Source organism: Oncorhynchus gorbuscha, linkage group LG08, assembly GCF_021184085.1.
Source record: "Oncorhynchus gorbuscha isolate QuinsamMale2020 ecotype Even-year linkage group LG08, OgorEven_v1.0, whole genome shotgun sequence".
Lineage (NCBI taxonomy): Eukaryota > Metazoa > Chordata > Actinopteri > Salmoniformes > Salmonidae > Oncorhynchus > Oncorhynchus gorbuscha.
In genome coordinates, this window is record NC_060180.1 from 13521694 (window position 1) to 13534774 (window position 13081).

At 44.8% G+C, this 13081-nt stretch overlaps 1 pseudogene; it reads right to left on the minus strand.

Moving 5' to 3' along the window:
• Nucleotides 1-456: 456 nt before the first annotated feature.
• On the minus strand, nt 457-4713 carry LOC124040749 (annotated as a pseudogene).
• Nucleotides 4714-13081: the final 8368 nt, after the last annotated feature.

Consider the following 13081-nt stretch of genomic DNA (forward strand, 5'->3'; position numbering starts at 1 on the left):
AAAAATCTCAAACAATTAGGAGCACCGTCATAGTCTTCTGAATTTTATGCATGTTATCTCTCTGGTCCAGACACAATGTCGACATAAACAGGTCTTCCTTTCCTCAGACCTGGAGAAGCCAGATGAGAAAGTGTCTGATAAGGAAGAGTTCCAGGCTAAGGTGGAAGCGTAAGACTAAGCTGACCAGCCTCAACAAACTATAATCATTAAAACTATCAATTCATTTCACCTGAGGCAATGAAGTATATTCACTGCTACTGTACACAATCATGTATGTCTTTGCCACTTTGGCAAAATGATTAAAAGCATTCTCAAAAGACAATTATTGATGTCTGAACATCTTATTCCATTTGCTAGCATTGAAACAGATCAAATATGTGACATTTCACATTCTGACAGAATGTTAATTCAGAGACACCAAGAAAACGGACAAAAGACAGTTGAGACAAAGAAACGATCTGTTAGAAAACACTTTACTCAGAAATGTGTTAATATTTCCTCTCACATAAAATTTGACCGCCAAAACACTTCAACATTCACCTGTCCCATAAAAGACACAACACAAACAAATTCCCTTACAGGTGTTTCTTCTTCTGTGAACTTCCCCCTCCAACATTGGATCCCTGTACGCATGTTGACATGCAACTAGTCCTAGTAAAAGTAACTATTCTTCACAAATGTTGCTATGCAACAGACAACAGTTTCCAATATAAAACAACCCTGCTAAGGCAGTAGTCTTCACTTCAGCATAATGTCAATGTCATTGACAACACCCATCAGGCCAGAAAATGTAGAATAGAATACTCAATAAATATCAAAAAAAGCATTGAGATCCACAATATGCAATGCCTTGATTTATGCAGGACAGGAGGAATCCCAAGGCATCACATGTAAGCTAAAACATGGCATCTCTGGTGCTACTTGGCAATTTTGAACTCAGTAGACATGACAAAGGAGAAGAGAGAGATCTGGTGATACTGCTTTGACAGTAAAGGTGTTAGATCTCGCAATGACATATGTTATTTAAAGGTCAGAATATAACATGATGTATAGGTTAAGCTTTATTCTATGCAAAATCCAAATAACAAAAAGTTGCTCAAATAAGAAAAGCACTTATTGTCACATACACCGGAGAGGTGCAGTGAAATGTTTTGTTTTACAAGGTCCACCATAGTAGTACGGTGTCCCTGGAGCAAATTAGAGTTAAGTGCCTTGCTCAGGGGCACAGATTCTTCTCCTTGTCAGCTCGGCATTCAAACCTGCGACCATTCAGTTACTGGCCCAACGCTCTAACCGCTAGGCTACCTACCGGTGGTTAAAGTAGGGCACTGTGTACCGATCCATCACAAATGACAAGAAGAAAACGAATGCAAAAACATCTCCACATATAAGATGTGTCCATTTCAGTACAGGTAAAGAGATTGTGAATATCGCAGGCACTGTTGGGAGGCATGAATGGTGCAGTCTTTCACTCTGAAATGGTTTAGTTGGTTATGGTTACAGCCACTAAAGAGCACTCTCACAAAGGGGTTAGCATCATCTAGAACTATGTTCGTAAGGCGGAAAATAGTGTTCATGTCAAAAACCCACATGAGGAATGTTCATGATCAAACAGGCCAAATGACATGTACCTCTAAAACCACTCCATCCCTACACTATAGCTACAAATGCATGGGCACTGTCAAATATGTTATTATCCCCCTATAAAATCTAATTCATTACATGGAATTTTCAGAGGCTACATCAAGGCCAATTTCAGAAAGTTCAACAGCAATAAATAAAATCACCATCATGGAATTAAATAAAAACAACCTCCATTCATTCTCTCCAGTCACTGACCCGGCAACAAGTCACTGCTTATGCTGCCCTCTGGCAAAATGGCAGGCAAAGTCGTACTTGCTCCTGCACCTGTGGCCACAGATGTTGCACTGGAAGGGGTTCTCGTAGCCGTGGCAGCCCATGTGGATGGTGTACAGGATGTTATCAGGAAAGTAGATGTCACAGTGCTGGCAGTGGTGCAGCATCTGGGGGTCTTGATGCAACGAGGGCAGGCCCGGGGCTGGTGTGCTGGGCTGGCTGTTGGTGATGCTGGGGGTACTGGTGCGCCCACTATGCTCACTGCGGGGATCTGCCCCGGGGCTGCAGTTGATGTGTGGTGGGGGCCTGGGCTCTGGGGTGATGGAGGAGGAAGAGGCATGGGCAGTGCTGGCTGACACAGCAGCAGGAGCAGTGGCTGGGTGAGGCTGCTGGATGAGGAAGGGCTTCTCGTCCACACAGGACTCTGCACCTGGAGACAGGAGGCTGCTGGGTCTGGTCCTCAGCCTCCGAGGGCAGGCTGGCCAGCTGGCCGGCCAAGGTCGAGAGTTGGTTGAGAGGGTTTTCCATGACCAGGTTGTGGTGATGATTGTGGTGGTCGTCCATTGACCTACCATCTCCATCAGCGCCCTGGTTGTCGTAGGTCTCCTGGCGCAGGTGGGGCAGCTCATGGGAGTAGTCATCCAGGTGCTCAGCCTTGTGCACCACCATGGAGGGGGGGGGCTGAAGTTGATGAGGAGCCGGCGACCGTACCCCAGGCTGGTCTTCTTCTGCAAGACGCTCAGCATCTTCTTGTGGGAGAGAGAGGAGCGAGCACCCTTCATTGGTAAGAGCTTGTGCCGGCGGCGGCGGTGGTGTGACAGGTTGCTACGGTCACTGCAGCGGAAGGAGCACAGCTCACACTTGTAAGGCTTCTCTCCTGTGTGGGAGCGCATGTGGGCCTCTAGATGGCGCAAATAGGCAGAGGCGAAGGGGCACAGGTGGCATCTGTGGGGTTTCTCTCCTGTTTGAGAAGAGGAAAGAGGGAGATAAATAATTAGAAGGAAGAATAAGGTCTTAGAATTAAATGTTTTTTGGCATTGATTTCTCTATCTAGGCCTAATGAAAATAAAGGGTGCCAGCTTTGTATAAGGGAAAATGCTCAACTAGTGATGAATCTAGTCCTATCACCTGGTAGCATGTGCATGGTGTTATCGGGTCCATTCAAGCTCACCTGTGTGAATGCGGATGTGCTCAATTAATCGTGCTGTGCCTCTGGTGGCATAGTTACAGTAACGGCACTTGAGTTTGCCATCATATGTTCTCTCGAAGCCATCCACCAGCATCCCTGAGCCGTCGTCAAGGGACATATCTGCTGAGGGGTGGTCCAGCCCATTCCGACTGCAGTCTGCACAGGTACAGGAATAATTACAACACACAGTTAAGGGAAATATCTAGAAATAATTACATTAACTCACATTAATGGATTTTAGAATGATAACAGAGACATGGATATAACAGTTTGGATAGTCAAATTATGGTCTGCGTGTTGATGCCATAGTTAGGCCTACCGTACACCATTCATAGACGCCAACTACCTTTCGCACCTGTTCATAAAGCTATCTTCTTCCTGGGGGACATTTGTTAAGAGTTCCTACGCTCGGTCTGAACGGGAACACACATCGCTTACGGTACAGTTTTGGAAACATAAGGAACGTATCTTTCATATCAGTGAGAAATATTAGTGATGAAAAAATGTATAGAGTTAGGGTTCCCACATGGCCATATTTCCATGTTACAGAGAGTGTTTATGGAAGACAGATGGAAGGTGACCACCTTTGTGGGTAACGGAAGAAGGCAATCAGAAATGTGTTATAACTGAAAAATACTGTTGGCTGCAACTGTGATAAAGCCTGGATGTGATATGAAAGTAAATGGCTTTATGTTCCTAGAACTGTATCGCAAATTACATTGTTTTCGTGGAGTATTTGACTATTTAGAGTGCCAGAGCCAGTCTACCTCTGAAACTAACAGAGTTCCTTGGACATTCTTGGCTAGGCCTACCTGCTGGCAACTCGTCCACCTCTTTGACGCCACTGACAGAGCCTGAGATCATGTTCACATGTTGAGTCTGCTGACTGAGATACTCTTGGAAGTCTTTGACGAAGTCCAACGTCTCTGGCTTTTCCTCGCCCATTGGAAGTTAGTGACTGTTTCAGGTGAAATAACGTTAATAAAACTGTATCCATCACAACACATTATGAAATATTATCAATTCGCAGACAGATGACAGAAAAACATGACAACATATTGACATAACGTATTATTTAGCAGTTCCTTTTAGCTAACCAATGTCATCGATCATTGTGAGAGCATCCAACATTGATTTCTGGAACATCATCCAACATTGATTGCTGGAACATCATCCAACATTGATTGCTGGAACATCAACATCATCCAACATTGATTGCTGGAACAGCTGACCGTAACCTGGTAACCAAGGAGCTAACTTTCGTAGCTAGTCAAGTTAGCTGGCGAATCAACTTACCTTTTCAAAATATTAGCAAAGTGTAAGTAAGCATGAATTTGTCTGTACTAAGTAACGTTAATTGACCAGTGGCGACAAATTATTGATCAGCTCCGTTGTAATAGCGTTCCCATGTTGTTGTTGCGAAAGGTCAGGTTAGCCAGCTCGCTAGCTATGCTATAATATCGTTCCAGAGACATTGTTTTTGTTCGTCTTTCGGACAACACAACGGTTCCGTCTAGCTACATAGGCATCACTCAACAACGGCTGTTTCTATGGAAGCTATCAATCGGGTGGTCTCTAAGCACATACATATGCAATGCAACGCTAGCTGAATCAAAACAATGAATCCGTTTGTGGGGGTGAAAGTTCATCCAGTGCACCTGCGAAATTCCTCCCGCCTGATGTGCAAAAATGTCACGAAGTTCTGTTCCTACGTGTAAACTGCTGTAGCTAGTAGCCTAGATCGTTAAAAGAAAATATGTGGTAGAACTGTAGGGTGATTTGAATTCTTTCTCAAGATATAATCAATGCAAGTAGACTACACTAACTAACTAGATACTAAAAATATATATATATTTTTTGTCAGGGCGTAATAATAGTCACCTGTAATGAATCACCTTAACGGGTCTGAACTGACTTATTTAGCTTCGGTTTGCGACTGAGAACAATATTTGGGTCTTGGAGGCCTGCTTTGATCTGTGTCTCTTGTTGCAACCCGGTCTCAGAACATTTTGTAATGAAACAGCAGGGAGCAGGTCTCGAACCCTCGACCTTCTAGCCCTAAGTCGGCTGGGCGGTGGAGTCGATATCAGTGCTTATAAACCCAGGGTCCTTACACTACTCCCTCCTTTCAAAGAGTGTGTCCTCGCACTAGCTTGCGACTCTAAGTCTTATAGGAACACGCTCACTGACCATGCCCACGCACTGTCATGGATGCAAGGTCCGATCACTTCTGACACCAGTGTAATGACACAGGCAGGGAGCAGGTCTTGAACCCTTGACCTTCTAGCCCGAAGTCCAGCGCGCTGTCGACTGTGCAGCAAAAGTATTCTCAAACAGCAGAGTTGATATCCATGCTTATAAACCGAGGGTCATTACAATTTCATCCGAGACACTCCGCATGATGGTGCTACATGATGGCACCGACAGACATGGCAGCTCTGCTTCGAGCTCTTAAGCAACTTGGCTGTATTTGGGGGGGGGGGGGGGGGTTGTGTTTTTTTCTTACATTATTAGCCCAGAGAGTTTTTTGTGTTATTACATACAGCCAGAAATAACTTTCGGATATCAGAGTGGCGGAAACTCACCAGCATTACGACCAGGAATAAGACTTTCCCGAATTGGATCCTTTGTTTGTACTCCCCAAGGAAATTGAACTCATCCCAGAGGCTGCTCCAAGACGCCGCTGACTGCGAAGAAGAGGTATTCAGAGTGGGTTTCTAGTCAGACTCAGGAGGTGTGCACAACATCCACCGCTTCACAGTATATTACTCACTAATGTTCGGTCTCTGGACAATAAAGTAGACAAGCTCAGGGCGAGGATCTCATTCTAGAAAGACATCAGGGACTGAAACATACTCTGTTTCATGGGATCATGGCTCTGATATACTGTCCCGGTCCATACAGCCAGCTGGGTTTCTCAGTACATCGCGCAGACAGGAATAAACAACTCTCCGGGAAAAAGAAAGGCAGAGTATATGTTTCATGATTAACTACTCATGGTGTGATTGTGATATCGTACAGAAACTCAAGTCCTTTTTGTTCACCCGACCTAGAATACCTCACAATCAAATGCCAACCGTATTACCTCACCAAGAAAAGTATCTTTGTTTATAGTCACAGCCGTGTATATTCAAGCCGATACCACAACGGCCCTCAAGGAACTACACTGGACTTGTGTAAACTAGTAACTACATATCCATTTATTGTAGTGGGGATTTTAACAAAGCAAATTTGAGGAAAACGCTACTTAAGTTCTATTAACAAATTGACTGTAGTACTGGTGCTGCTAAAACACTTGACCACTGCTACTCCAAAATCTTGGATGCCTACAAGGCCCTCCCCCAACCTCCCTTTGGCAAATCAGATCATGACCCATTTTGCTCCTCCCTTCATATAGGCAGAAACTCAAACAGGAAATACCAGTGCTAAGGTATATTCAACGCTGGTCTGACCAATCGGACTCCATGCTTCAAGATTATTTTGATGACGTGGACTGGGATATGTTCCAGGTATCCTCCGAGAATAGCATTGACATATATGCTGACACGGTGACTGAGTTCATCAGGAAGTGTATAGCGGATGTTGTTCCCACTGTGACTATTAAAACCTACCCAAATCAGAAACCGTGGATAGATGGCAGAATTTGTGCAAAACTGAAAGTGTGAACCACCGCAATTAACCATGGCAAGGTGACTGGGAATATGGTCGTATACAAACAGTGTAGTTTTTCCCTCCATAAGGCAATCAAACAGTCAAAACATCAGTACATAGACAAAGTGGAGTTGCGATTCAACTGCTCAGATATGAGTTAAAACTTCCATGGCTGCCGGCCCAGACGGCATCCCAAGCCGTGTCCTCAGAGCATGCACAGACCAGCTGGCTAGAGTGTTCACTGATACATTGAATCTCTCCCTATCCCCACTTTCTTCAAGATATCTTTCTTGTACCCAAGAAAGCAAATTTCACTGATCTAAATGACTATCGCCCCGTAGCACTCACTTCTGTCATCATGAAGTGATTTGAGAGGCTAGTTAAGGATCATATCACCTCTACCTTACCTGACACCCTAGACCCACTTCAATTTGCATACTGCCCCAATAGACCTACCGACAATGCAATTGCCATCTCACTACACACTGCCCTATCCCACCTGGACAAGAGGAATACCTATGTAAGATTCATGTTCATTGACTATAGCTCAGCCTTTAACACCATAGTACCCTCCAAGCTCATCATTAAGCTCTGGGCCCTGGGTCTGAACCCCGCCCTGTGCAACTGGGTCCTGGACTTCCTGACGGGCAGCCCCCAGGTGGTGAAGGTAGGAAACAACTCCTCCATTTCGCTGATCCTCAACACAGGGGCCCCACAAGGGTGCGTGCTCAGCCACCTCCTATACTCCCTGTTAACCCATGACTCAGTGTCTACGCATGCCTCCAAATGAATCATCAAGTTTGCAGACGACACAACAGTTGTAGCCCTGATTACCAACAATGACGAGACAGCCTATGGGGAGGATGTGAGGGCCCGTATGGCCCCATTTCTTCAACCCCAGCAGGCTGAAGAAATGTGTCTTGGCCCCAATTACAGATGCACAATTGATAGCATCCTGTCGGGCTGTTTTACCGCCTGGTACGGCAACTGCACTGCAGGGCTCTCCAGAGGGTGGTGCGGTCTTCTCTCTCTCTCTCTCTCTCTCTCTCTCTCTCTCTCTCTCTCTCTCTCTCTCTCTCTCTCTCTCTCTCTCTCTCTCTCTCTCTATATATATATATATCTCTCTCTCTCTCTCTCTCTCTCTCTCTCTCTCTCTCTCTCTCTCTCTCTCTCTCTCTCTCTCTCTCTCTCTCTCTCTCTCAGGAAGATATATATATATATATATCTCCCTCCTCTCTCTCTCTCTCTCTCTCTCTCTCTCTCTCTCTCTCTCTCTCTCTCTCTCTCTCTCTCTCTCTCTCTCTCTCTCTCAGAAGGCACTTTGGATTCCCAGCTTCATGGGCACCCCCACAGTTGACACACAGTGCTTTCTCTATCCCAACTGTACACATGTCTGACATTGTGGGATCTCCCTTCTACACACAGCTGCAACATGTCCGAATCCTTGGTACCTAAAACACTGAAGCAGCTTCGGAACAAAGGCCCTCACAGAATTACAAATATAACCTAACCTGACCTTATCAGGTAGAAACTCTGTGTGAAAGCCCAACAAGACAGAGAGGGTATTCTCAGCCTCACCATTGCTACCGGGTCTATGTCTCAACAAATGGCAGGAATCACACTACCCCACTGATCAACCCTTTTAGCGGTGCCCAGCTTCTCGATCCACGTGACTCGAAGTGCCTGCTTCCTCTGGGAGGAAGATACACAAAAAATCTAAACAATTCCACTTCTAAAAATTTTCACAAATGTAACCATTCCCAGTTTGTCCTTTACCCAGCCTGACACAACATACTGTATGGGTCAGCCAAAAAGCAGGAATCCACATTATCCAAAAATCTCACTCCTACCAGTTCAGACAAATTATGTCTGGTAGGATTCTCAGGACAAATGTTGGAAGTCTCTACCACACCTGTCCCCACAGGTAGGCCCACTACATCCTGGACTGGCTCACATTTAGAGCGCTCACCACTGCTGACTGACTCCATTTCGAGATCCTCAAGGTTCTCAAGCGAACATGTAAGTAAGATGAACCTGTAAGTAAGATGACTTGTTTTTTAATAAGGAGATATAGGTACGTACAGTGCATTAGCAAGTATTCAGAACCCTTGACTTTTTGCACATGTTCTTACGTTACAGCCTTATTCTAAAAATGATTCAATTGTTTAACAAAACAACCTACAATCAATACCCCATAATGACAAAACAAAAACAGACTTTTAGAAATGTTGGCAAATTTCTAAAATATAAAATAAACTGAAATATCACATTGATATAAGTATTCAGACCCTGTACTCATTTTTTAAAATTATTTGTTGTACTTTTTATCTCTTTTTCTCCCCAAATTCATGATATCCAATTGGTAGTTACAGTCTTGTCCCATCGTTGCAACTCCCGTATAGACTCAGGAGAGGCGTAAGTCGAGAGCTATGCATCCTCCAAAACAAGACCTTGGCAGGCCGCACTACTCCTTGACACACTGCTCACTTAACCCAGGAGCCAGACGCACCAATGTGCCAGAGGAAACACTGTACAGCTGGCGGCCGAAGTCAGTGTGCAGGCAGCCGACCCGCCACATGGAATCGCTAGAGCATGATGGAACAATAAAATCGCAGCCTGCCAAACCCTCCCCTAACCCGGACGATGCTGAGCCAATTATATGAGGCCTGATGGGTCTCTTGATCACGTCCATCTATGACACAGCCTGGGATTGAACCCAGGTCTGTAGTGACGACTCAAGCACTGTGATGCAGTGCCTTAGACCGCACCATCACTTGGGAAGCCCACTCAGTACTTTGTTGAAGCACCTTTGGCAGCGATTACAGCTTTGAGTCTTCTTGGGTATGACGCTACAAGCTTGGCACACCTGTATTTGGAGAGTTTATTCCATTCTTCTTTGCAGATACTCTCAAGCTCTGTCAGATTGTATGGGGAGCGACCATGAGGTCGAAGGTATTGTCCATAGATCTCCGAGATAGGATTGTGTCGAGGCACAGATCTGGGGAAGGGTACCAAAACATTTCTGCAGCATTGAAGGTACCCAATAACACAATGGCTTCCATCATTCTTAAATGGAAGAAGTTTTGAACCACCAAAGCCACTTCTCAGTAAAAGGCTCATGCCAGTTCGCTTGGAGTTTTCCAAAAGGCACCTAAAGACTCTCTGACCTTGAGAAACAAGATTCTCTGGTCTGAAGAAATCAAGATTGAAATCTTTGGCCTGAATGCAAGTGTCACATCTGGAGAAAACCTGGCACCATCTCTACGCTGAAGCATGGTAGTGGCAACATCATGTTGTGGAGATGTTCTTCAGCGGCAGGGACTGGGAGGATAGTCAGGATCGTGGGAAAGTTGAAGGAGCAAAGTACAGAGAGATCCTTGATGAAAACCTGCTTCAGAGTGCTCAGGACCTCAGACTGGGGTGAATGTTCACCTTCCAATAGGACAACGACCCTAAGGACACAGCCAAGACAAAGCAGGAGTGGCTTCAGGACAAGTCTCTGAATGTCCTTGAGATGCCCAGCCAGAGCCCGGACTTGAACCTGATCAAACATCTCTGGAGAGACCTTAAAATAGCTGTGCAAGGATGCTCCCCATCCAAAAAGACACAGCTTGAGAGCATCTGCAGAGAAAAATGAGAGAAACTCCCCAAAATATGTGTGCCAAGCTTGAAACATCATACCCAAGAAGACTCAAGGCTGTAATCCCTGCCAAAGGTGCTTCAACAAAGTACTGAGTCAAGGGTCTGAATACTTCTGTAAATTTAATTTGCAGAAATGTATAAAAACCTGTTTTTGCCTTGTCATTATGGGGTATTCTGTGTAGATAAAAAAAAAACATCTAATCCATTTTAGAATAAGGCTGTAAATAAAATAAAATTGTATTGGTCGAATATGGTTTTTCTGACGACTGCCTCGCCTGGTTCACCAACTACTTTGCAGACAGAGTTCAGTGTGTCAAATCGGAGGGCATGTTGTCCGGACCTCTGGCGGCTCTATGCAGGGTTAAATTCTCGGGCCGACTCTTTTCTCTGTATATATCAATGATGTCGCTCTTGCAGCGGGCGATTCCCTGATCCACCTCCACGCAGACAACACCATTCTGTATACTTCTGGCCCTTCCTTGGACACTGTGCTAACTAACCTCCAAACGAACTTCAATGCCATACAACAGTGCTCTTAAACGCTACTAAAACCAAATGCATGCTTTTCAACCATTCGCTGGCCGCACCCGCCCGACAACATCACCACCCTGGACGGTTCCCGACGTAGAATATGTGGACAACTATAAATACCTAGGTGTCTGGCTAGACTGTAAACACTCCTTCCAGACTCATATTAAACATCTCCAATCCAAAATCAAATCTAGAATCAGCTTTCTATTCCGCAACAAAGCCTCCTTCTCTCATGCCGCCAAACTTACCCTAGTAAAACTGACTATCCTACCGAACCTCGACTTCGGCGATGTCATCTACAAAATAGCTTCCAATACTCTACTCAGCAAACTGGATGCAGTCTATCACAGTGCCATCCGTTTTGTTACCAAATCACCTTATACCACCCACCACTGTGACCTGTATGTCTAGTCGGCTGTCCCTCGCTACATATTCGTCGCCAGACCCACTGGCTCCAGGTCATCTATAAGTCTATGCTAGGTAAAGCTCCGCCTTATCTCAGTTCACTGGTCACGATAACAACACCCACCCGTAGCACACGTTCCAGCAGGTATATCTCACAGATCATCCCCAAAGCCAACACCTCATTTGGCCGCCTTTCCTTCCGGTTCTCTGCTGCCAGTGACTGGAACGAATTGCAAAAATCACTGAAGTTGGAGACTTTTATTTCCCTCACCAACTTTAAACATCAACTATCTGAGCAGCTAACCGAGCACTGCAGCTGTACATAGTCCATCTGTAAATAGCCCACCCAATCTACCTACCTCATCCCCATAATGATTTTATTTTATTTACTTTTCTGCTCTTTTGCACACCAGTATCTCTACTTGCACATCATCATCTGCTCATTTATCACTCCAGTGTTAATCTGCTAAATTGTAATTATTCGCTCCTATGGCCTATTTATTGCCTACCTCCTCATGCCTTTTGCACACACTGTATAAAGACTTTCCTTTCTCTACTGTGCCATTGACTTGTTTGTGTTATTAGCTTGTTTGTTTACTCCATGTGTAACTCTGTGTTGTTGTCTGTGTCACACTGCTTTGCTTTATCTTGGCCAGGTCGCAGTTGCAAATGAGAACTTGTTCTCAACCTACCTGGTTAAATAAAGGTGAAATAAAATAAATAAATAAATATATATACGTGTTTAGCAGATGTTATTGTGGGTATAGCGAAATGCTTGTGCTTCTAGTTCCGACAGTGCAGCAATATCTAACAAGTAATATCTAACAAGTTCATAACATAGACCCAATACACACAAATCTAAATAAAGGAATGGAATTAAGAATATATAAATATTTGGACAAGCAATATCATAGCAGCATAGACTAAGATACAGTAGAAAAGTATAGAATGCAGTATATACATATAAGATGAGTAATGCAAGATATGTAAACAATATTAAAGTGGCATTATTAAAGTGACTAGTGGTCCATTTATTAAAGTGGCCAATGAATTCAAGTCTGTGTATGTAGGCAGCAGCCTCTATGTGTTAGTGATGGATGTTTAACAGTCTGATGGCTGTTAAATGGCTGTTGAATAATAGCTTCTGTCTCGGTCCCAGATTTGATGCCCCTGTACTGACGCAGTGTTCTGCATGATAGTTGGGTGAACATGCAGTTGTTCGGGTGGTTGCTGTCCTTGATTATCTTTTTGGCCTTCCTGTGACATCGGGTGGTGTAGTTGTCCTGGAGGGCAGGTAGTTTGCCCCTGGTGATGCGTTGTGCGGACCGCACCACCCTCTGGAGAGCCCTGCAGTTGTGGGCGGTGCAGTTGCCGTACCAGGCGGTGAAACAGCCCGACAGGATGCTCTCAATTGTGCATCTGTAAAAGTTTGTGAGGGTCTTGGGTGAACAGGGAGTACAGGAGGGGGCTGTGCACACACCCTTGTGGGGACCCAGTGTTGAGGATCAGCGAAGTGGAGATGTTGTTTCCTACCTTCACCACCTGGGGGCGGCCCGTCAGGAAGTCCAGGACCCAATCGCACAGGGCGGGGTTCAGACCCAGGCCCTTGAGCTTAATGATGAGCTTGGAGGGTACTATGGTGTTGAATGCTGAGCTACAATCAATGAACAGCATTTTTACACAAAATGTGAAGGGGTTTGAATACTTTCCGAATGCGCTATATAGTTGGTTTGAGGTAAAGTTATTGAAATTTGGAGCTATTGACATGAACAAATATTGTGCTGAAAGTCCCTAAATATTTACACC